The sequence below is a fragment of the Choloepus didactylus genome, chromosome 18, assembly GCF_015220235.1.
Source record: "Choloepus didactylus isolate mChoDid1 chromosome 18, mChoDid1.pri, whole genome shotgun sequence".
Classification (NCBI taxonomy): domain Eukaryota; kingdom Metazoa; phylum Chordata; class Mammalia; order Pilosa; family Megalonychidae; genus Choloepus; species Choloepus didactylus.
The window spans coordinates 55098752-55122304 of NC_051324.1; the positions used below are offsets into that span (position 1 = coordinate 55098752).

The 23553-nt window shown below is 39.6% G+C and overlaps 1 protein-coding gene across 7 annotated transcripts in view; it reads left to right on the plus strand.

The window, feature by feature from the left end:
- The window catches only part of PITPNC1 (phosphatidylinositol transfer protein cytoplasmic 1), a 270335-nt gene that overhangs the window by 82595 nt on the left and 164187 nt on the right, over positions 1 to 23553 (plus strand). The window contains exon 1 of one of the 7 annotated variants that reach the window (XM_037809090.1): positions 4634 to 4856. The exons of the other annotated variants lie outside the window; for them this stretch is intronic. The gene's annotated coding sequence lies outside the window, so the exon portion shown is untranslated. Of the gene's footprint in view, positions 1 to 4633; positions 4857 to 23553 lie in introns of those variants that run through there. 7 annotated transcript variants of the gene reach the window in all.

The following is a 23553-nucleotide window of genomic DNA, read 5'->3' on the forward strand; positions in this document are numbered from 1 at the left end:
ACATAACTTATGGTCATTCTGCTGTTTATGTGTGCCAAAAACTGTTCTCAGAGTCTTGGCAGCATTTTGGAATATAGTGCATTGTATTAGTGTTGGGCTATGTATATAATGAACATTCAGTATGTATTGATGGTGGTATTTCTTGAACCAAATTCTCTCTTACGTTCAGAGAAAGGAATAGGCCACTGTACCGTGAAGCTTAGCATGCCTTTAAGGAATAAAGGTAGAGAAACACCTTTTTTTCCCTCTTCCTTTAGCGAGTATGGATGTGGTTTTGGTAGGCTGTGTGAGAAGATGACATTGATCTGAGATGGTTCCGGTGTCCAGCTGGGATTGTGCTGTCCACTTCTGCAATTGTGTGGAAGGGGAAATTCACCCTTCCATCCAAGGGCTAGCAGATGGGACAAAAATGACAGGAGGTTATGTTTGGAATCTAGACACATAATGAGAAATATAGTTGACTGGAAAGCATATGTGCTTTTGGAGGAGGGCAGGGTGGGAGCATCCAGGAAATCCCCTTCCCTCTCACCCTTCAGGCTATAGCCTGGATTCTCAAAGATGCCATGTTCTGTTCTGTGTTAAAGAGTATTGTGGAATTTTATTCTTAAATATCAATTTTAAAAAATCCTAAATCAAATGTTAGTATTAGTTAGAAATTGATCACAAATCAAGTCACACCATTTAAGTTAGGGTTCTTTATCCTCCCCATGGACAAGAACCTCTTGCTTTTTTTATTTTTCAAAACTTTATGAGGATGTCAAAGGAACAAGCTGGTATTTCTCTGTAGTCTATCTGAGCTTAGAAGGATCCCCAAGTGGCCGGTATTTAATCCAACTCCTGTTAAATAATTAACTTCTGGCAGAACTGTTAATTTGCAAACTCTAAGAAAGGGGAGATTTAAGGTTCTCCAGCTTCCAAAATTTGGACTTTTCTAGTGAATCATTGGGATAGACTTTCTAGGCCAAGTGTGAGCACTGCTCTGGAGCAGCTGGTTCAAGGCTGGGGGAGCTTAACAAGTTTATTTAGATGCCTGGCTGGAGCTCAGACACGTGGGCTTGGGAAGTCTGTCCCCAGAGTAGAAATGATTTTCCCCTAGAAAATATCCTCATGTGTCATCCTCTGTATAGAATCAGCATGGACTGTTGGATTGAGGGAAAGAGTTAGGACCGCTGATCAGAAGAGCTGAGATTTTTCTTCTCCATCTTTCTCAGAAGTGTCAGTAAAAGAGAGAGCTCACACACTTGAAATGTTTGGATTACTGTGCAACTCCTAAGAGCCGTTGCTGGCAGAATTTTCTCCTTGCTGAAGTTTTTCTTTGCCTCTAGAATACTAAGCAAAAAGGAAGGAAAAGATGAAAGATAAACCCCTCTTTAAAAATATGTTTGGACCCATCAAAGGGAAAACCAGAGATTTCTCAACTAACAAATAAGTGGCATTTCTACACTTGGAAATTAGAAAAAGCCTTCATGAAAAAAAAAGGAAGAAGAAAAAGTCTTCATGATAAAGTTATTTGGGAATTAATCATCACTTGGCCCATCCCAAGCATGGAGCACATCAGTATTCACCTCGTGTTGCTGGGAAGCTGGCAGGCGGGTTGGGTTATATAACGTGAAACACCAGGCCTGCCAGGCCGGCCCTCAGTGCGCCCCTGGGGAGCTGCAAATCTGTGTAACTCTTTCTCAAGTCAGCCAGTCCCACCAAATGGATCCCAGAAGCCTGGGTATGTTAGGCACAGACCTCAGGCTTCAGGATTTTATGGATGACGTGTTTTATCTTTGGGAATTCCATCCTCACTTGCCTCTACCAACACCCAAGAGAAGTCTGTAAAAAACATGCAATGTGTTCCTTTAAAAACAAAAACAACCAAAAAAACCAAAAGGACCTTGAGAACCCGTGACTACCCTTAAAGTATGCGTTGTGATTTCTTACTGTGACTTAAGCATTAACTTCCCATTCCCCACCCCCACCCTGACCCCTGGTAACCCATATTCTAGTTTCTGACTCTGAATTTACTTCTTCTAATTATTTCATATCAGTAAGATCATACAGTATCTGTCCTTTTGTGTCTGGCTTATTTCATATAACATGATGTCTTCAAGGTTCATACATGTTGTCACATGTATCAGAGTTCCTTTTTTATGGCTGAATAACATTCCATTCTATGTATATACCACATTTTGTTTATCCATTCATCAGTTCATGGACACTTGGCTTGCTTCCATCTTCGGACAATTGTGAATAATGCCGCTAAGAACATCACTGTGCAAATATCTGTTCAAGTCTCTGTTTCCAGTTCTTTTGGGTGTATACACAGAAGTGGAATTGCTGGGTCATACTGTAATTGTCTTCTTAACTTTCTGAGCAGCTGCTAAACTGTCTTCCAAAGTAGTTGCACCATTTTACATTCTCACCAACAGTGAATGAGTGTCCCTATTTGTCCACATCCTCTCTAAAACTTGTAATTTTCCATTAAAAAAAATAATAGCCGTGTTATTGGGTGTGAAATGGTATTTCATTGTGGTTTTCATTTGCATTTTCCTAAGGGCTAATGATGTTAAACATCTTTTCATGTGCTTTTTGACATTTGTATATCTTCTTTGGAGAAATGTATGCTTAAGTCTTTTGCCCATTTTTAAAATGTGTTATTTGTCTTTTTATTGTTGATTTCTAGATTTTAAATCCTTATCAGATATGTGGTTTCCAAAGAGTTTCTCACATTCTTTACGTTGTCTTTTTACTTTCATGATAGGTTGTCTTTTTACTTTATCATAAAAAACTTTTTTTAATTTTGATGAGGATCCATTTATCTGTTTTTTTTCCTTTGTTGCTTATGCTTTACTTTTGTAAAGTCTAAGAAACCACTGCCTGATACAAGATCCCAAAGATGCTTCCTATGTATTCTTCCAGGAGTTTTATAGTTCTTGTTCTTATATTTAGGTCTTTGATCCATTTTGAGTTGATTTTTGTATATGGTGTGAGATAGGGATCCCCCTTCATTCCTTTGCATATGGACATCCAGTTTTCCCAGCACCATCTGTTGAAGTGACCATTCTTTCGCAATTGGGTGGACTTGGCACCCTTTTCAAAAATCAGTTGGCCATAGATGTGAGGGTTTATTTCTGAACTCTCAATTTGATTCCATTGGTCTGTGTGCCTGTCCTTGTGCCAGTGCCATGCTGTTTTCATTATTGTGACTTTGTAATAAGTTTTAAGATCGGGAAGTGTGAGTCCTCCAACTTTGTTCTTCTTTTTCAAGACGGCTTTGGCTATTTGGGGCCCCTTACCCTTCTGTATAAATTTGATGATTGGTTCCTCCATTTCTACAGAGAAGGCTGTTGGAATTTTGATTGGGATTGCATTGAATCTGTAAATTATTTTGGGTAGAATTGACGTCTTGATAATATTTAGTCTTCCATTCCATAAACACAGAAGTCCTTCCATTTATTTAGGCCTTCTTTGATTTCTTTTAGCAAAGTGTTGTAGTTTCTGTGTACAAGTCCATCACATCCTTGGTTAAGTTTCTTCCTAGATATTGGATTCTTTTAGTTGCTATTGTAAATGGAATTTTTTTTCTTGATTTCCTCTTCACATTGTTCATTATTAGTGAATAGAAACACTACTGATTTGTGCATGTTAATCTTTGTACCTTGCCACTTTGCTGAATTCATTTATTAGTTGTAGTGGCTTTTTGTGGATCTTTCTGCATGATGTTATTTTGAAACCAAGAATAAACAGACCTTGGTCATTGTCTTGTGTGTGTCATTATCTAACCAGGGATGAATTACTTAATTTGTCAGGATATTAAGTAACTTTTAATTGTTAAAATTTTTTTTTATCTTGGTTTAAAATTAGCATGTGGTTTGGCAAACCCATTAGAAGAATGAAATTAATGAAATGTCCCTTCTACCTCTAAAATGTCATGACCCTGAGAATGAACAGGTGGAACTGATGAAGATGAGGAAGGGTGAGGAAGGCTGTGAGAGAGAGTCCGCTAATGTGAACTACATTACATTCTAGCAACAGGGAGAAGGTGGACAGAGAACCTCCCCATGGGACTCTGATGCTGGGAAGCAGTCCTCAGGGCAGTTCTGAGCAGGAAATAAAAGGATACAAAATAAACATCTGGAAGGTCCCATAGTTAATTTATAAAGGAGAACTGGTATCAGGGAGACTGCCAGAGAGTTTGGGGACTTTTTAAGGGATGGAGTGAACACAGCAGGGCTCTGTCTGGTTCCAGTGGAGAATCAGAGGCCTCTGTCTTCATGCACATTGCAACCCCAACTCACTTCCTTCCTGCCCCCACCCCCACCTTGTGCTGCTAGTTGTTACATATTGCTTCTTGGGATTCTTTCAAAGTTCATACTTATTTCTTCCCTGCTCTGATCCTATTGGAGACATGTAAATGGCTCAGGGTTCTGGGTTTTTGTTTTTTCCCCTCCATCTCTCTACAGTAACACTGCTAATGAGTTTCAATTATGGTGCCAGGAGCTATTCGTAAAAAAGCAAAGAATGCAGGCCTGTCCCGGATACCTCCAGGCACAGAATTTTACTTAGGCCCATGGGAAAGTGAGGGGAGGCGACCTCCTGGGGCCGCCCCGTCGCCCAAGCCTCCGGAGCCGGGAGCTGGAGCCAGCCCCGTAGCGTGTGGCCGTCAGGATGACGCAGGGAGGCGTGTGAATGCGGCCGCCAGCCGCAGCTGCTGCACTTGACTTTGGGCAGCACGTTCCCAGGAACCCGCGGGACACCGCGATCTGCCAGATGTGGGAGACAGCGTGAGTCACGCCGGGCGATTCATGAAGAAGCTTTTTCTGGGTCATCCGGGTGCTGAGCACTGACTCCTTCCCCTGCCAGCTGGGGTAAGAGCGCTCCCCCTCCCCACCCCCGCCAGGAATCTCCAAATTCATTAACATCTGGCGAAAACTGCCTGATCTCCAGGCTGACGGGGCAGAGCCGAGGCTCTGTCTCTGGCTTGTAATTTGTTTAAGGATTTCACCACTTTGGGTAGGGGGTGAAGGGTTAGTTAGAGAAGAAAAATACGCATGTAAGTTGCTATGAGGATTACTTTACATTCTAGTAAGGTCCAGAGGGGTATAGAACGTCTTGAGAAGCCAAAAATTGCTGGCACTGTGGCCGGGGAAATGCTAGGGATCGCATTTTTTCTTTTTTGCCAGGTTGCCTGCAGGGTGCCCCATGGTGAATAACAAATGTACTCGTGAGAAGTCATCAGCTGACTTTTTTTTTAATGCAGTTTTATTGAGAATTATTCACATAACATACAATAATTCAAAGTGTACAATCAGCTGTTCACAGTATTGTCATATAGTTGTGCATTCATCGCCACAGTCTTTGAACATTTTCATTACTCCACAAAATAAAACAGAAGTTAAAAAAAATATCCAAAACATCCCCTCCCCCTACTCTCCCCCATTGTTCATTTACATTTTTAATACAGTTTTACTGAGATATATTCACACACCCTACAGTCATCCACAATGTACAATCGATTATTCACAGCACCGTCATATATTTGTGCGTTCATCACCAGAATCAATTTTTGAACCTTTTCCTTACTCCCAAATAAAAATAAAAGCAAAAAAGAACACCCGTATCTTTCCATTCCCTCTTTCCAACCCTATTCTTCATCTAATTTTTGTCCCCATTTTTCCACTCATCTGTCCATACACTGGAAAAAGGGAGTGTGAGCCATTAGGCTTTCACAATCACACGGTCAGCTGACTTTAAAACAACTCCTTACTGATGTAGAATATCCAATCAGAAAAGCACGTGCATTGCTGGAAAAGGTTTCACACCCAGGGAACTGGAGAGGGTTGAGTGGTGTCCCCCAAAAAGAGGGAACCTGTGAAGGTGACTTTATTTGGAAAAAGGGGTCCTTGCAGATATACTTAACAATCTCGAGATGAGATCATCCTGGATTACTACCCAGGTGGGCCCTTAATCCAATGACCAGCGTTCTTCTAAGAGATGGAAGAAGAGACCCAGAGAAGCCCATGTGAAGATGGAGGGGGAGATCTGAGTGATGCCACCACTAGCCCCCAGAAGCTGGAAGCGGCAAGGAACGGGGTGTCCCCTAGAGCCTTGGAGGGAGCATGACCCTGCTGACACCTTCATTTTGGATTTCTGGCTGGGAGAGAATAAATTTCTTTTGTTAACAGTAAGCCACCAAGTTTGTGGTAATTTGTTATGGCAGCCCCAGAGAACTAATACAGTAACCGGCACCCAGAGCAAGAAATAGAAAATTATCACAAAACTGCCCCAAATTTCCATTTCCACACCACCAACAACTCTCCTGACGTCTAACCCATGGCTAGGTTTTAGGTCTTTTGAACTCTAAGTGGAATCATGCAGTATGTAGACTTCTGCATCATGCATCTCTCAGTCTCAGCGTTGTATTTGCAAAGTACATCTGTATTGTTTTGTGTTTGGTCATTCTCATTGCTGTATGGTGTTCCCTTTGTGAGAATATGCCACAATTTATTTATTCTTTTCCTTTTAGGGACATTTGAGTAGCTTCTAGTTTGGGGCTGTTACAAATAGTGCTGTCATAGATTCTGTTAAGTGTCTTTTGGTGAATACATGTATGCATTTTTGTTGGGTGTATCTTCAGGAGTTGAACTGTTGGGTTATAGGCTGTGTATGTTCAGCTTTAATAAATAGTGCCAGATGGTTTTCCAGTTGATTAAAAATCCAATCAAACTTGGAAATCTTTTGTGACATGGAGAGTCCATCAGTGAATTATTCAATAACCATTCTTTAGTGTGGGTGTTTTATAAGGTCAAAGTTATAGACCTACGGATTTCTAAGAGCAAAGCACACCTTCCTTAGATAGGAATTCCACATTCTCAGTCAGGAGTACTCTATGTCTTAGGCTTGAGCAGGTATTAGAGCTCTCCAGTTTCTAGGAATCAGAGAGGTTCAGCTATGGCTATGGATTTTAAATATTCTTAACTCATCACTGGAAATGAAATCATGTTGCACACATTTATTATCACCTGCTTTTGCCCAGTAACCAATACTTTTGTTTGTTTGTTTGTTTGTTTGTTTGTTTCCTTCCCCTATTTTTCTTTTTTTTATCTTCATTTTATTGAGATATATTCACATACCACGCAGTCATACAAAACAAATCGTACTTTCGATTGTTCACAGTACCATTACATAGTTGTACATTCATCACCTAAATCAATCCCTGACACCTTCATTAGCACACACACAAAAATAACAAGAATAATAATTAGAGTGAAAAAGAGCAATTGAAGTAAAAAAGAACACTGGGTACCTTTGTCTGTTTGTTTCCTTCCCCTGTTTTTCTACTCATCCATCCATAAACTAGACAAAGTGGAGTGTGGTCCTTAGGGCTTTCCCAATCCCATTGTCACCCCTCATAAGCTACATTTTTATACAACTGTCTTCGAGATTCATGGGTTCTGGGTTGTAGTTTTTTTTTTTGTTTTTTTTTTTTTATAAAAAGTAATCTTATTTATTTTATATACTTATTCAATATGCTTTTCATAGTTCAGTGTGTTGAAAATAAGTTGGCATCTGTCTCAGTGCCTTAAAGTATTTTTTTTTTATCTTCATTTTATTGAGATATATTCACATACCACGCAGTCATACAAAACAAATCGTACTTTCGATTCTTTACAGTACCATTACATAGTGGTACATTCATCACCCAAATCAATCCCTGACACCTTCATTAGCACACACACAAAAATAACAAGAATAATAATTAGAGTGAAAAAGAGCAATTGAAGTAAAAAAGAACACTGGGTACCTTTGTCTGTTTGTTTCCTTCCCCTATTTTTCTACTCATCCATCCATAAACTAGACAAAGTGGAGTGTGGTCCTTATGGCTTTCCCAATCCCATTGTCACCCCTCATAAGCTACGTTTTTATACAACTGTCTTCGAGATTCATGGGTTCTGGGTTGTAGTTTGATAGTTTCAGGTATCCACCACCAGCTACCCCAATTCTTTAGAACCTAACAAGGGTTCTCTAAAGTGTGCATAAGAGTGCCCACCAGAGTGACCTCTCGGCTCCTTTTGGAATCTCTCTGCCACTGAAGCTTATTTCATTTCCTTTCACATCCCCCTTTTGGTCAAGAAGATGTTCTCCGTCCCACGATGCTGGGTCTACATTCCTCCCCGGGAGTCATATTCCACGTTGCCAGGGAGATTCACTCCCCTGGGTGTCTGATCCCACGTAGTGGGGAGGGCAGTGATTTCACCTTTCAAGTTGGCTTAGCCAGAGAGAGAGGGCCACATCTGAGCAACAAAGAGGCATTCGGGAGGAGGCTCTTAGACACAACTATAGGGAGGCCTAGCCTCTCCTTTGCAGCAACCGTCTTCCCAAGGGTAAAACCTATGGTAGAGGGCTCAACCCATCAAACCACCAGTCCCCTATGTCTGTGGTCATGTTAGCAACCATTGAGGTGGGGTAGGCGAATACCCCTGCATTCCCCACAGGCTCCTCAAGGGGGCACTACATCTTTTTTTCCTTGTTTTTCTTTTTTTTTTTAACTTTCCCTTCTTTTTTAAATCAACTGTATGAAAAAAAAGTTAAAAAGAAAACAAACATACAATAAAAGAACATTTCAAAGAGAGCATAACAAGGGAGTAAGAAAAAGACAGCTAACCTAAGATAACTGCTTAACTTCCAACATGTTCCTACTTTACCCCAAGAAAGTTACCTAATATAGCAACATTTCTGTGAACTTGATCCTACTATATCCATCAGAAATTAACAGACCATAGTCACTCCTGGGCATCCCCAGAACGTTAAATAGCTTATCTGTTCTTCTTGGATTATTGTTCCCCCTTCCTTAATTGCTCTCTATTGTTAGTTCCCCTACATTCTACATTATAAACCATTTGTTTTACATTTTTCAAAGTTCACATTAGTGGTAGCATATAATATTTCTCTTTTTGTGCCTGGCTTATTTTGCTCAGCATTATGTCTTCAAGGTTCATCCATGTTGTCATATGTTTCACGAGATCGTTCCTTCTTACTGCCGCGTAGTATTCCATCGTGTGTATATACCACATTTTATTTATCCACTCATCTGTTGAAGGACATTTGGGTTGTTTCCATCTCTTGGCAATTGTGAATAATGCTGCTATGAACATTGGCGTGCAGATATCTGTTCGTGTCACTGCTTTCCGATCTTCCGGGTATATACCGAGAAGTGCAATCGCTGGATCGAATGGTAACTCTATATCTAGTTTTCTAAGGAACTGCCAGACTGACTTCCAGAGTGGCTGAACCATTATACAGCCCCACCAACAATGAATAAGAGTTCCAATTTCTCCACATCCCCTCCAGCATTTGTAGTTTCCTGTTTGTTTAATGGCAGCCATTCTAATCGGTGTGAGATGGTATCTCATTGTGGTCTTAATTTGCATGTCTCTAATAGCTAGTGAAGCTGAACATTTTTTCATGAGTTTCTTGGCCATTTGTATTTCCTCTTCAGAGAACTGTCTTTTCATATCTTTTGCCCATTTTATAATTGGGCTGTCTGTACTATTGTCATTGAGTTGTAGGATTTCTTTATATATGCAAGATATTAGTCTTTTGTCAGATACATGGTTTCCAAAAATTTTTTCCCATTGAGTTGGCTGCCTCTTTACCTTTTTGAGAAATTCCTTTGAGGTGCAGAAACTTCTAAGCTTGAGGAGTTCCCATTTATCTATTTTTTCTTTTGTTGCTTGTGCTTTGGGTGTAAAGTCTAGGAAGTGTCCGCCTAATACAAGGTCTTGAAGATGTTTTCCTACATTATCTTCTAGGAGTTTTATGGTACTTTCTTTTATATTGAGATCTTTCATCCATTTTGAGTTAATTTTTGTGTAGGGTGTGAGGTAGGGGTCCTCTTTCATTCTTTTGGATATGGATATCCAACTCTCCCAGCCCCATTTGTTGAAAAGACCATTATGACTCAGTTCAGTGACTTTGGGGGCCTTATCAAAGATCAGTCGGCCATAGATCTGAGGGTCTGTCTCTGAATTCTCAATTTGATTCCATTGATCTATATGTCTGTCTTTGTGCCAGTACCATGCTGTTTTGGCAACTGTGGCTTTATAATAAGCTTCAAAGTCAGGGAGTGTAAGTCCTCCCACTTCGTTTTTCTTTTTTAGAGTGTCTTTAGCAATTCGAGGCATCTTCCCTTTCCAAATAAATTTGATAACTAGCTTTTCCAAGTCTGCAAAGTAGGTTGTTGGAATTTTGATTGGGATTGCATTGAATCTGTAGATGAGTTTGGGTAGAATTGACATCTTAATGACATTTAGTCTTCCTATCCATGAACATGGAATATTTTTCCATCTTTTAAGGTCCCCTTCTATTTCTTTTAGTAGAGTTATGTAGTTTTCTTTGTATAGGTCTTTTACATCTTTGGTTAAGTTTATTCCTAGGTACTTGATTTTTTTAGTTGCTATTGAAAATGGTATCATTTTCTTGAGTGTCTCTTCAGTTTGTTCATTTCTAGCATATAGAAACATTACTGACTTATGTGCATTAATCTTGTATCCCGCTACTTTGCTAAATTTGTTTATTAGCTCTAATAGCTGTATCGTCGATTTCTCAGGGTTTTCTAGATATAAGATCATATCATCTGCAAACAATGAGAGTTTTACTTCTTCTTTTCCAATTTGGATGCCTTTAATTTCTTTGTCTTGCCGGATTGCCCTGGCTAGCACTTCCAGCACAATGTTGAATAACAGTGGTGACAGCGGGCATCCTTGTCTTGTTCCTGATCTTAGAGGGAAGGCTTTCAGTCTCTCACCATTGAGTACTATGCTGGCTGTGGGTTTTTCATATATGCTCTTTATCATGTTGAGGAAGTTTCCTTCACTTCCTACCTTTTGAAGTGTTTTTATCAAAAACGGATGTTGGATTTTGTCAAATGCTTTTTCAGCATCTATTGAGATGATCAATTGATTTTTCCCTTTTGACTTGTTAATGTGTTGTAATACATTGATTGATTTTCTTATGTTGAACCATCCTTGCATGCCTGGAATGAACCCCACTTGGTCATGTTGTATGATTTTTTTAATGTGTCTTTGGATTCGATTTGCAAGTATTTTGTTGAGGATTTTTGCATCTATATTCATTAGGGAGATTGGCCGGTAGTTTTCCTTTTTTGTAGCATCTCTGCCTGGTTTTGGTATTAGATTGATGTTAGCTTCATAAAATGAGTTAGGTAGTGTTCCATTTTCTTCAATGTTTTGAAAGAGTTTGAGTAAGATTGGTGTCAGTTCTTTCTGGAAAGTTTGGTAGAATTCCCCTGTGAAGCCATCTGGCCCTGGGCATTTATTTGTGGGAAGATTTTTGATGACTGATTGGATCTCTTTGCTTGTGATGGGTTGGTTGAGGTCTTCTATTTCTTCTCTGGTCAGTCTAAGTTGTTCATATGTTTCCAGGAAATTGTCCATTTCTTCTACATTATCCAGTTTGTTGCCATACAGTTGTTCATAATATCCTCTTATAATTTTTTTAATTTCTTCAGGATCTGCAGTTATGTCACCTTTTTCATTCATTATTTTGTTTATATGGGTCTTCTCTCTTTTTGATTTTGTCAGTCTAGCTAGGGGCTTGTCAATCTTGTTGATCTTCTCAAAGAACCAACTTTTGGTGATATTTATCCTCTCTATTGTTTTTTTTGTTCTCTATGTCATTTAATTCTGCTTTAATCCTTGTTATTTCTTTTCTTCTACTTGGTTTAGGATTGGTTTGCTGTTCATTTTCTAGCTTCTTCAGTTGATCCATTAGTTCTTTGATTTTGGCTCTTTCTTCCTTTTTAATATATGCGTTTAGTGCTATAAATTTCCCCCTTAGCACTGCTTTTGCTGCATCCCATAGGTTTTGGTATGTTGTGTTCTCATTTTCATTCGTCTCTATATATTTAGCAATTTCTCTTGCTATTTCTTCTTTAACCCACTGATTGTTTAGGAGTGTGTTGTTTAACCTCCAGGTATTTGTGAATTTTCTAAGTCTCTGATGGTTATTGACTTCTAATTGTATTCCATTGTGGTCAGAGAGTGTGCTTTGAATAATTTCAATCTTTTTAAATTTATTGAGGCTTGTTTTATGTCCCAGCATATGATCTATTCTGGAGAAAGTTCCATGAACACTAGAAAAGTATGTGTATCCTGGTGATTTGGGATGTAATGTCCTGTATATGTCTGTTAAATCTAATTCATTTATCAGATTGTTTAGGTTTTCAGTTTCCTTATTGGTCTTCTGTCTGATTGATCTATCTATAGGATAGAGTGATGTGTTGAAGTCTCCCACAATTATTGTGGAAACATCAATTGCTTCCTTTAGTTTTGTCAGTGTTTCTTTCATGTATTTTGTGGCACCTTGATTGGGTGCATAGACATTTACGATTGTTATTTCTTCTTGCTGAATTGCCCCTTTTATTAGTATGTAGTGGCCTTCTTTGTCTCTCAAAACATCCCTGCATTTGAAGTCTATTTTATCTGAGATTAATATTGCTACACCTGCTTTCTTTTGGCTGTAGCTTGCATGAAATATTTTTTTCCATCCTTTCACTTTCAGTTTCTTTGTGTCCCTGTGTCTAAGATGAGTCTCTTGTATGCAACATATTGATGGTTCATTTTTTTTGATCCATTCTGCCAATCTATATCTTTTAATTGGGGAGTTTAATCCATTTACATTCAACGTTATAACCGTGAAGGCATTTCTTGAATCAGCCATCTTATCCTTTGGTTTATGTTTGTCATATTTTTCCCCTCTTTCTATTAATATCCTTTATTGTACCCATACCGAATCTCTTTAGTACTGAGCCTTTCTCCAAGTCTCTCTGTCCTTTCTTTGTTTCTCTGTCTGTAGGGCTTCCTTTAGTATCTCCAGTAGGGCATGTCTCTTGTTAGCAAATTCTCTCAGCATTTGTTTGTCTGTGAAAAATTTAAGCTCTCCCTCAAATTTGAAGGAGAGCTTTGCTGGATAAAGTATTCTTGGCTGGAAGTTTTTCTCACTCAAAATTTTAAACATATCGTGCCACTGCCTTCTCGCCTCCTTGGTGGCTGCTGAGTAGTCACTACTTAGTCTTATGCTGTTTCCTTTGTATGTGGTGAATTGCTTTTCTCTTGCTGCTTTCAGAACTTGCTCCTTCTCTTCCGTGTTTGACAGTGTGATCAGAATATGTCTCGGAGTGGGTTTATTTGGATTTATTCTATTTGGAGTTCGCTGGGCATTTATGATTTGTGTATTTATGTTGTTTAGAAGATTTGGGAAGTTTTCCCCAACAATTTCTTTGAATACTCTTCCTAGACCTTTACCCTTTTCTTCCCCTTCTGGAACACCAATGAGTCTTATATTCGGACGTTTCATATTATCTATCATATCCCTGAGGTCCGTTTCGATTTTTTCAATTTTTTTCCCCATTCTTTCTTTTATGCTTTCATTTTCCATTCTGTCATCTTCCAGGTCACTGATTCGTTGTTCAACTTCCTCTAGTCTTGTACTATGAGTGTCCAGAATCTTTTTAATTTGGTCAACAGTTTCTTTAATTTCCATAAGATCATCCATTTTTTTATTTAGTCTTGCAATGTCTTCTTTGTGCTCTTCTAGGGTCTTCTTGATATCCTTTGTATCCCGTACTATGGTCCCATTGTTCATCTTTAGTTCTTTGAGTAGCTGCTCTAGGTGCTGTGTCTCTTCTGATCTTTTGATTTGGGTGCTTGGGCTTGGGTTATCCATATCGTCTGGTTTTTTCATATGCTTTATAATTTTCTGTTGTTTTTGGCCTCTTGGCATTTGCTGAACTTGATAGGGTTCTTTTAGGATTTGTAGAGCAATTGAATTCCTTATCTCTAATTTATCAGATCTACAGCTTCGTGGAGTACACTTTCTCTAACTAACCAGCAGGTGGCGTCCACAAGCCACCTGTTCTCCACAAGCCAGTTCTCCCCTGCTTAGCCTTTTTGGTGAGTGGCGGAGTGAGTCTTGTGGGGTTCAATTGGAGTACGAAGCTTGCGTGTGTAGTTGGTGTTGCCTGCCCTGTATATGGGGCGTGTTTCTGGGCAGTCAGGGAGGGGGGGTGGCTCTAACAATCAAATCTCCCTGATGATCCTAGAGTTTTAAAGCTGCTGCAATAGTCTAATCCTTCAGTTCAGTCCTGCCATAGTTTGTCTCTGCCACTGACCCACAAGTCCTTGGTATTGGCGTATAGCTCCTGAGACTTGCAAGTGGGCCCCTCTTCCAGGCTGTGCACCCCGGGTCCTCTGTTGAGGGATGACTGTGCTATGTCACAGGTGAGTGCCGTCCCCCCAGGGCGGTTCTGGGCTGCTGGGCTGTGTAGGGAGGCTCCCAGTATGCGAGGCTCCCAGTATGCTGAAATGATGGCTGAATGGGGCTTTGTTAATTCACACTGCTCCACCTTCCCAACTCTGGGACAATCAGCTGAGGTTGCAGGGAAGGCTAATGTCCACGCCCAGTTTTGTGGTGTGTGCCTGTTATTTGAAGCGCTTTCGTCACACTGGGTTGTGTGGGGCAGCTCTGGGTTATGGGGCTGGTGATGGGCAGGAGTGTTTCCTGTCCACCAGGATGATGGCTGTGAGGAGACACCCCCCCTTTTCTTGGGAAGTTGTGGTGTTTAGTGAATTTTCTCAGCCACTGGATTATTGCCTTTTGTCTCAGAGCTCTCTTAGTTCTGCTCTTGTCTTGACCTGCCCAAATTGCAAGTCTTTGAAGCTTTCTGTATTGGGCTTCTTAGAGTAATTGTTTTAGAAAAAAAAAAAGGATTAAAAAAAAAGGGCCCTCCTCAGAGATCTAATGGGTTATTGAAATGCTAAGAGACAAAGCAATTAGGGCCATTAAGGAAAGGTCCACAGGGCAGAGAGATCAGCTTTTCTTCGGGATTTGCATATGAGCCTCAGGGCCTGAGCTCTGCCCTTCCCCTTTCTATGTTCACCAGAACTCCAAAAATCCTCCGCTTTTATTTTGGAGTTTTTCGTGTTGTTTTTTTCTATGCCTGTCTCCTCTCTGCTGGGCTGGCTGCTCTCAGATTCTCTGGCGTCTGGTCTCAGTCTATCTATGGTTGGAGTTTGGATCAGTAGAATGAGTTTCTGATAAGGGCTGCCACTGCCGTTCTCCCTTCTCCTTCCCGGAGCTGACAGCCCCTCCTCCCACGGGACTGAGCCTGGCGGGGAGGGTGCGGGTCCCCTGGCCACAAAAGCTTACAGATTTCGCTGATCTCAGCAGTTCCACATTTTCATGAGTGTTGTATGAAGTATGCCCAAAGTCAGATTGCTCTGTGGTGTCCAGTCCACGCAGTTCCTGGCTTTCTACCTACTTTCCTGGAGGAGTAACTAAAACATACAGCTCACCAGTCCGCCATCTTGCCCCGCCTCCCTAGAATCAGTAACCAATACTTTTTACCTCTTTCCATGGCAACAGATATTCTGATATAACTCTTACAGATTTATCAATGAACATGACCTGAACTAAACCCCTGAACTGTAGAAGGCCACCATTATCAGTAGTCAGCCAGCCAGCCTTCCCTGTCCCAAGGATCAATTTGATTTGTAGTAATTTAAATTGATTGTAGTGAACTAAAAATGAAAATCACTGGAACACCTTTTATTATGCAACTTGTACTTTAGCATCTTCTAGAAATAGGCCAGCTAATGGTAGCTGAATGAGATATTTTCTATTCTAAAGTGGCCTTTAGAAATTCAGTCTGCTGAATTTCTAAGAATGAAGATTTGCCATGCACTCTACAGTTTATTAATCATGTAACACTCACTAAAGTTACTCTCAGTCTTGTTAGCATTGGAATCTCTAGATTCGCATTTCTCTGACTTTGTTTCTAGGGAAAACTAATTTTCAGGAAAAAAGGGTTCCATGGTCAAATACATTTGCGAAATGCTGGGGTAAGTAAAGTTAAACAAGTTTATTTGTAGTATTACTTTTCAGAGCCTATGCTGTGCCTGTGGGTTTTTGAGTCTCTCTCAAAAGGGAATACTCAGTTATTCTTTCAGCAACTATTTATTGAGCGACCTTAAGCCAGGTGCTGGCGTTACAATAGTAAACAAGACAGGCAAGGTCTCAGTTCCTACATTCTAAGGGGTTGAAACAGTTTATAAACAAGTAAATCCACAAATGAATCAATAATTTCTAACAGTGGAAAGCTGAAAAGACAGTACAAGAAAATGGTGTGGTGGAGTGGGGATAGAAGGTTCCCAAGTGTTTTTGACCTTGGAACCCTTTTCTCACTTTGGGAAAAGTTGCTTTCGATATACAACTATTGTGTGAAATTTAACCTTTTCTTTCTGGTTTACCTTAAGTTTTACAATTACTAAGTATATTAAAAAGAACTACATCTTGGTCTTCCACTATTATAACCCTGCTGGTTCACTGTTGGAAGTACAGGTGTGTATGGTTCTTCTAGTGTCCTATAATAAGGCAGTTGGCTGGAGTAAGACTCAAAGCTAGTGGTCATTATCAGATGAGTGAGTAGCTGTAGCAGATGCCATTGGTGCCCTTCCTATATCCCGTCATCCTTACCTCTTCCATGCATATTGGCCTGACTTCCAAGTTCCAGCACCTGCATTTCTTTGCCTGAGGATATTTCTGGCCTCCTACAGCTCTCTTTGCTGCCCACCTCACAGCTTGGAATTGCCAGGAACCAGTGCTTCTCAAGAGCCAGCTGCCCAACCTATGACTGAGAGGAGTTGGTGTATAAATACCCCAGCTCACTCACCCTGCAGGGCAAGATAACTCTGAGGCACGTGTCTACAACTGGATTTTGCAGGTTTCTCCAGTAGAATTCAGCTCAGTTGCCTACAGCAGAATTTAGCTTGAAACACACCATTTATTGGCTTTCTTTACTTCCGTATCTCACTTCCCTGCTCCCTTTACCTCCCAAATAAATGTCTTGTACTTGAGTTTTTTTCTCAGCGTCTGCTTCTGAGGAAACCAACACTGGGCACTAGCAATGTTAGAAACAAATCTATGACCCTGAATTCCATTCCTGGTGATCTAGTGTGGAATAAAAAGGAAGAAGGAAATTTGATGACAGATATCTACAGATTTCTTACAATGTGAGGGGAAAATCATTCAATGCTAGAATGACACAACACATTTTCAAGAGCGGTCTTGACCAATGAATTGGGTGACTCTACACTGCATACTTGATATGTAATTAAATGTGAGTCAGCGGTTTGTAACTATGTATTAGTCAACATAAATTCTGCTTTAAGAAAGTCAGAATAATGTTTTTAGGTAACAACCACCCACTTTTCATTTAGACATTTGTTTGAACTTGCAAATCACAAGTCCAATTTTCTAAAAATAAGTGATTATGACTGGATTTTAGCTTAGATTATTTAAGATAACCTGAAGATCTGGACATTTCTCTTGCTTGGCATCCTGTTATGCCAAAATAATGAATAAAATAGAAAAAGGTTGATGATTTTTTTATAGTTAGTTCATAGTTAGTCATAATTCCTTACTTGAAAAGAAAATATATAACAAAATATCAAAATGGTGAAAGTTTATTTATTACTTCTTATACCTCAGGAAATGCTCATAAAAGAGAGAAAAGTTTACAATTTTTGGCTACAAACTTGAACTTGTGAAGACATCACTGATGGGGAGAAAGGTTTGTCAACTAGAGGCTGGCATCTAAGTATGGTTACCCAGATGGAATTTCTGAATTTTATATCAATTTGTGACAATAAAATTGCATTTAAAAAACCAGCCAATTTTATGGACTCATTTCTAGTGTGGTTTTCAACAGCTATTGGTTATTGTTTGTGTTACTGTCCAAATATCTCCTTTTGGGCACAATAGAGAACTTTACTCCTGGTCCCTATGGTTGGGTGAGACCATGTGACCAGTTCTGGCCAATGAGTTGTAAAGAGAGAGACATATTGTTGAGTTCAGCATTCGATTGTTGGCGTGAACCCTCTGTGTGGTGATAAGCAAAGTCCAAAATGGCAACTGCTCTATCAGCCCTGGTTCCTGAATGACTATGAGGAAGAGAGCACCCCACTGATTAGAAATTTTTCTGTTTTGAGCCATGGAGATATTGGGGTTTGTTACAAACATAACTGGCCAATCCTGACTGATACAGCTATGAGCATAATATATATAAAGCAACTAAATGGAGACAGCATATAGCTAACTCTATGATATTATTCATGGCAATAATAATAGAGGGTTTTTATTTTTAACTGAAGGTATATAATCAGCATTAAAAAGAAAAATCTTTGGATATGGTATAGTTTATCTGTATTTGGTCATCTTTTGTTTGAAATTATGTTCCATTCATTATGCTTAAGTTTGGAAATACTGAAATACAAATGAATTTTGGTGGTGTTAGGAATTCAATTCTGAGAGAAAATTGTTGCTGGAATTACAAAGAGCGTTCTTGATATAGTGCCAAGCGTAATACTTGTCCTCAAAGGAAGACATGCCAGAGAACACAACTTGAAATGAGAAAAAAGAACAAATTTTCAAAATACTGCCTCTCTAACAAACACTTTAGTGACAGAGACATTCTCCCTTCCCCACTAGTCTTCTCCATTTCCTCCTACTCTTTATTTACTTTAACTACAGATTCGTGCATGCAACAATTCCCCCATGTAAATTATATGAAAATATTTTTGGGCCTCTAACTACATTACCAAATATGCAGCTTTTAACCAGTTTCAAGAGACATTTAAGTCCCATGCCTGGCTATCTTTGAGTTGAGTCATATAAAGCTTATTGTTTGTTTTTGTGAAAAACGAGCTGTGTCAGATCCACTTGTGACAAGCATCACCCCAATCTTGAGTCCCAGTCTCCCTGTGTTTCCTGTAAAATGATCTCATCAATAAATAACCCAGCGTTTGAATTCCACTCTGCTGAAAAGCATGGAAAGCACTTGCTGTTCCACTCTGGTTGAGCCCTGCTGAGTACCTTAGGTGCCATTAGCCCTAGGAAAAAATAGTTCCACTTTTGTCAGAACTCTTGAATGATTTTAACCCCAGAGTCATATATGGACGATGAAAATAGTGGTATCACAAATGGTATGCAGAATTGCATCTATTTAGAATAGAGAAAAGAAGGCTGAAAGTGATAATTTCAGAAATGGAAAAGTGGTTTTTTTAATTCAAAAGTAATAAAGCAGTTGGCCATGTTTATATGGATCTACTTCTGGATGTTTTGTTCTGTTCCACTGATCTGTGTTTCTCTCTCTCTGACAATACTACACTGTCTTAGTTAACCTTACCTCTATTGTAAGTCTTAAAATTGGGTAGATGCAATGCTAGTGATCAATAAGAGGGAGGAATAAAGGGTATGGGATGTTTGGGGTCTTCTTTTTACTTTTTATTTCCTTTTCTGGAGTAATGCAACTGTTCTGAAAATGATCATGGTGATGAATACACAAATATGTGATGATACTTGAACCATTGATTGTATACTTTGGATGGACTAAATGATGAGTGAATATATCTCAATAAAATTACATTAAAAAAAGTAATACACACATGAATGTTCATAGCCACACTATTCACAGTAGCCAAAAGGTGGAAACAACCCAAGTGTCCATCAACAGATGAATAGATAAACAAATTGTGGTCTGTCCATACGGTGGAATATTACTCAACCACATAAAGTGATGAAGTACTGATTCATGCTATAACAGAGATGAACCTTGAAGACATATTCTAAGGAAGAGAAAGCCACATATTTTGTGATTCCATTTATCTGAAATGTCCAGAATAGGTACTTCAATAGGAAGTAGATTAGTGGTTGCCAGGGGCTGGAGGAGCGGGGAATGGGGAGTGACTGCTAATGGATATGGGGTTTTCTTTTTGGGGTGATAAGTGTTCTGATATTAGATAGTGGTGATGGCTATACAACTTTGTAACTATACTGAAAAACACTGAATTTGTATGCTTAAAAAGAGTGAATTTTATGGTATGTGAACTATATCTCAGTTTAAAAAAAGATCCTTAGTTATATTCCGTTCTCTAATCCTAATGTTTTTCGGTTGTTTCTAGAAGTTGAAACCAGTAAACAACATTTATATTTTCATGATACTACAAACATTGTGCACTGCAGTGCCAGGTGCTAAAGCTATATTACCTTCTCTGTAGGATAGACCACCCAAAGGACAATATTTTATGCCTCAAGGTTCAAATGAATTCTCTTTTCTTATGTAACGAAAACTACAGGTTTTGTTTTCCTGGAATTCCTACTTATCTTTCTTTTTCACGTGGACACACAAAAATAATATGCTTCATCATCTAGCACATAAACATGCTCTTGGATCCATGACCTCTATCCTTACTTCTCAGAGGCATCAACATGTTGGTACAGCCCACCGGCCACTATCCTAGAGCACTCGCCCCCTCCACCGCCCCTTCGCTGCCTTGCTTGGCCTTTTATTGAATTTCTTGCCTTCCTCTTTTTTATTCCTTCCTTTTGCAGCTTCTTGACTGAGTACACCCTCTTGTAACTTCCACATAAGAAAACAGATGGGGAGAGTGAGCTTTGTAAATCCTAACATGTCTAAAAACATCTTCATTTTGGTCTTGGGCCTCAGTTTCCTTGTTTTTACAATGAGGGAATCGTAATTGCACCTATCCCTCAGAGTTACCAATGAGGATTAAACATCATAATTTGCTCAGTAAACACTCACTGTTAATGTTGTAACTGAAGCACTTTCCTTGTAACACAGCGTCCAAAGACCATCAGTGAAGGAGTAAGATGAAAGTTTGTGTGATTAAGTAAACAATCCTATTACTATAGCGGTGCCATAGGTTTATGAATTATTCCTTAGTCCTCTTTCTGTCTGCTTTCATAAAATCATAATCAGTGTTTAAGGATATACTTGTACTTGTTTTTAGGTCACTAGGCTGTTCACAGCTCTCCAGATTTTTAGCAAAGCACAGTCATTTCCAGGAAATGGATTTAAATTATAATGCAGACTTGGTTTCGATGTATGAAAGCAGTTTGGGATCTAGCAATGCAAGCTGCTTAAGGAGGTTAGAAAATTTAGGATATTGAAGAATGAAAGGGATAGGTTGGCACGAATACAGAAACCCGTCCATCAGATCTATCTCTAGTGGCTCCCGGAACTCTGTGTTAAAGAGAATGTGGGCTGCATCTGAGCTGTTGTCAATCAGCAATGTCTGCCATGGTGGGTAGGAGCATTTGTCATTACTGGCCTCACCTTAACCCTTTCCCATGAAAGAAAAGTACAAAGAGTTGTGAGATCTGACAGAGAGACTTGGTCTAGTATGGGGTGCTCGGGGAAAGTGTCTGAGGAGGTTTGAGTGAGCTGAGGAGGTAATTAGGCAAAGGGAGGGGAGCTAAATGGCAAGGGGTTGGGAGCCTTAAGAGAAGGACTCCAAGAAAAGAGGGAGTGGGCCCGTGTGTCTGAGGCACAAACACCTAGGGGACAGGAAGGCGTATGCGGCAGCTGAAGGGGGAGGCCCATGCCTGATCAGACGGGGCATCAGGGGCCACGCTACAGTCGGGGGCTTTGTTCCAGGGACAGAAGTTATTGTCCAGGAATGTGACAAAATCAGATTTGCAGTGAGGAGAAGGGCACAGAGAGAGACCGGAATGGCTTTGGGCAGTCCTCTTCAGAAGTCCAGAGGGAGGGAGTTAGATGAGGACAACTATCATGGGGTGGAAGTCAAAGTTATTGAGAAATAAAATCTATGGGATGTGGTCTGGGGTGGAGTAGGAAGGCATCAGGGATGATGACATCTGGATTTCTCACTGCTAGAGCTGGGTGTATGGTGGTAGCAGGAGCTGGTTCACTTCTTGGACCTTTTCATCTCATAGATGGCAGAGGTAAAGGACTTGTTCTGATCACAGAGCTGGTAATTGAATCTTGGTGGTCTGGTTCTACCTTGAAGAGGAAAGGGGTCCGCGTGACCTCCTCACTACCTCATGCTCCGGGTCACTTCTTTGTAGCCCTAGTATTTTCCCAACCTTCCAAAAGTCCCTTTCCCAAAGGAATGGGACCATTGGACCACTCTGTTTGAACATAAGTTGTTTTTATTTGGTTTTGTTTCTGCCGTGAAGTCTAAAGTAAGTGAAAGCACTATGCTGTGTAATAAGCATATCACAGAAAAGCTACACCAAATCTTCCTATTTTCTCAGGTAGGTGCAAAACAGACTTTATCTAAAGCAGCTGAAAAGGCGGAAAGCAATAATTGCTTTGGGCTTCCAGGAAGGGGCAGCCATATGTACACTACTGAAGAACAAGTTCTCAACTCTCTGCTGCAAGTCTATGAGGAAATGGTTAAAATCTGCCTAGTATCCATTCCTCCCTGAGGCAAAGGGAGGACAGGAAGAACATATTTTAACAAAGCAGTGCTTGTGATATTTGTAATTTGAGTCTTCTCTCTTTTTTTCTTGGTCAGTCTAGCTAAAGGTTTGTCAATTTTGTTGAACTTTCCCAAGAACCAACTTTTGGTCTCATTGATTTTCTCTATTTCATTAATGTCCACTCTAATCCTTATTTCCTTCCTTCTGCTTGCTTTGGGTTCAGTTTACTCTTCTTTTAACAGTGTCTTTGGGTGGAAGGTTAGGTTATTGATTTGAGATCTTCCTTTTTTAACATATGCATTTACAGCATTTACCCCATACTTTCCCTCTTAGCACTGCTTTAGCTGCATTCCATAAGTTTTCTATGTTGTATCTTCATTTTCATTCATTTCACAGTATTTTCTAATTTCCTTTGTGATTTCTTCTTTGACCCATTAGTTAGTTAGAAGGACTTTGTTTAATTTCCATGTATTTGTGAATTACCCAAATTTCTAATATTATTTCGTTGGGGTCAGAGAACATACTTTGTATGAATTCAGTGCTTTAAAATTTTTATTGAAGTTTGTTTTAGGTCTAGCACGTGGTCTATCCTGGAGAATGTTCCATGTGTACTTGAGAAGAATGTGTGTTCTGCTGCTTTGGGTGGTGTGTTCTATGGATAACTGTTAGGTCTCGTTGGTTTACAGGGTTGTTCAAGTCTTCTGTTTCCTTGTTGATCTTCTATCTAGTTTGTCTATCCATTATTGAAAATGGGGTATTGGAGTCTTCGACTCATATTGTTGAATATCTGTTTCCCCCTTTAGTTCTGTCAGTTGTTAGGTGCACCATGTTTATAATTGGTATATCTTCCTGATGGATCAACCCTTTTATCATTATAAAATGTCCCTTTTTATCTCTAGTAAGGTTTTTGTTTTCAAGCTTTTTTGCCTGATATTAGTATAGCCACTCCAGCTCTCTCATGGTTACTACGTGCCTGATAACTTTTTTCCATCCTTTTACTTTCAGCCTGTTTATATTTCTGAATCTAAATGTGTCTCCCTTAGATGACATATAGTTGGAGCTTGTTTTTATAATCCAGTCTGACAGTCTCTGCCTTTTGATTGGTTGCTTAATTCTGTCATATTTAATATTATTATTGTTATAGTTGGATTTATGTCTGCCATTTTACTTGTTTGTTTTCTATATGTCTCATGTCTTTTTTGTTCCTCTCTTCCCCTTTTACTGCTTTCTCTTGCATTAAGT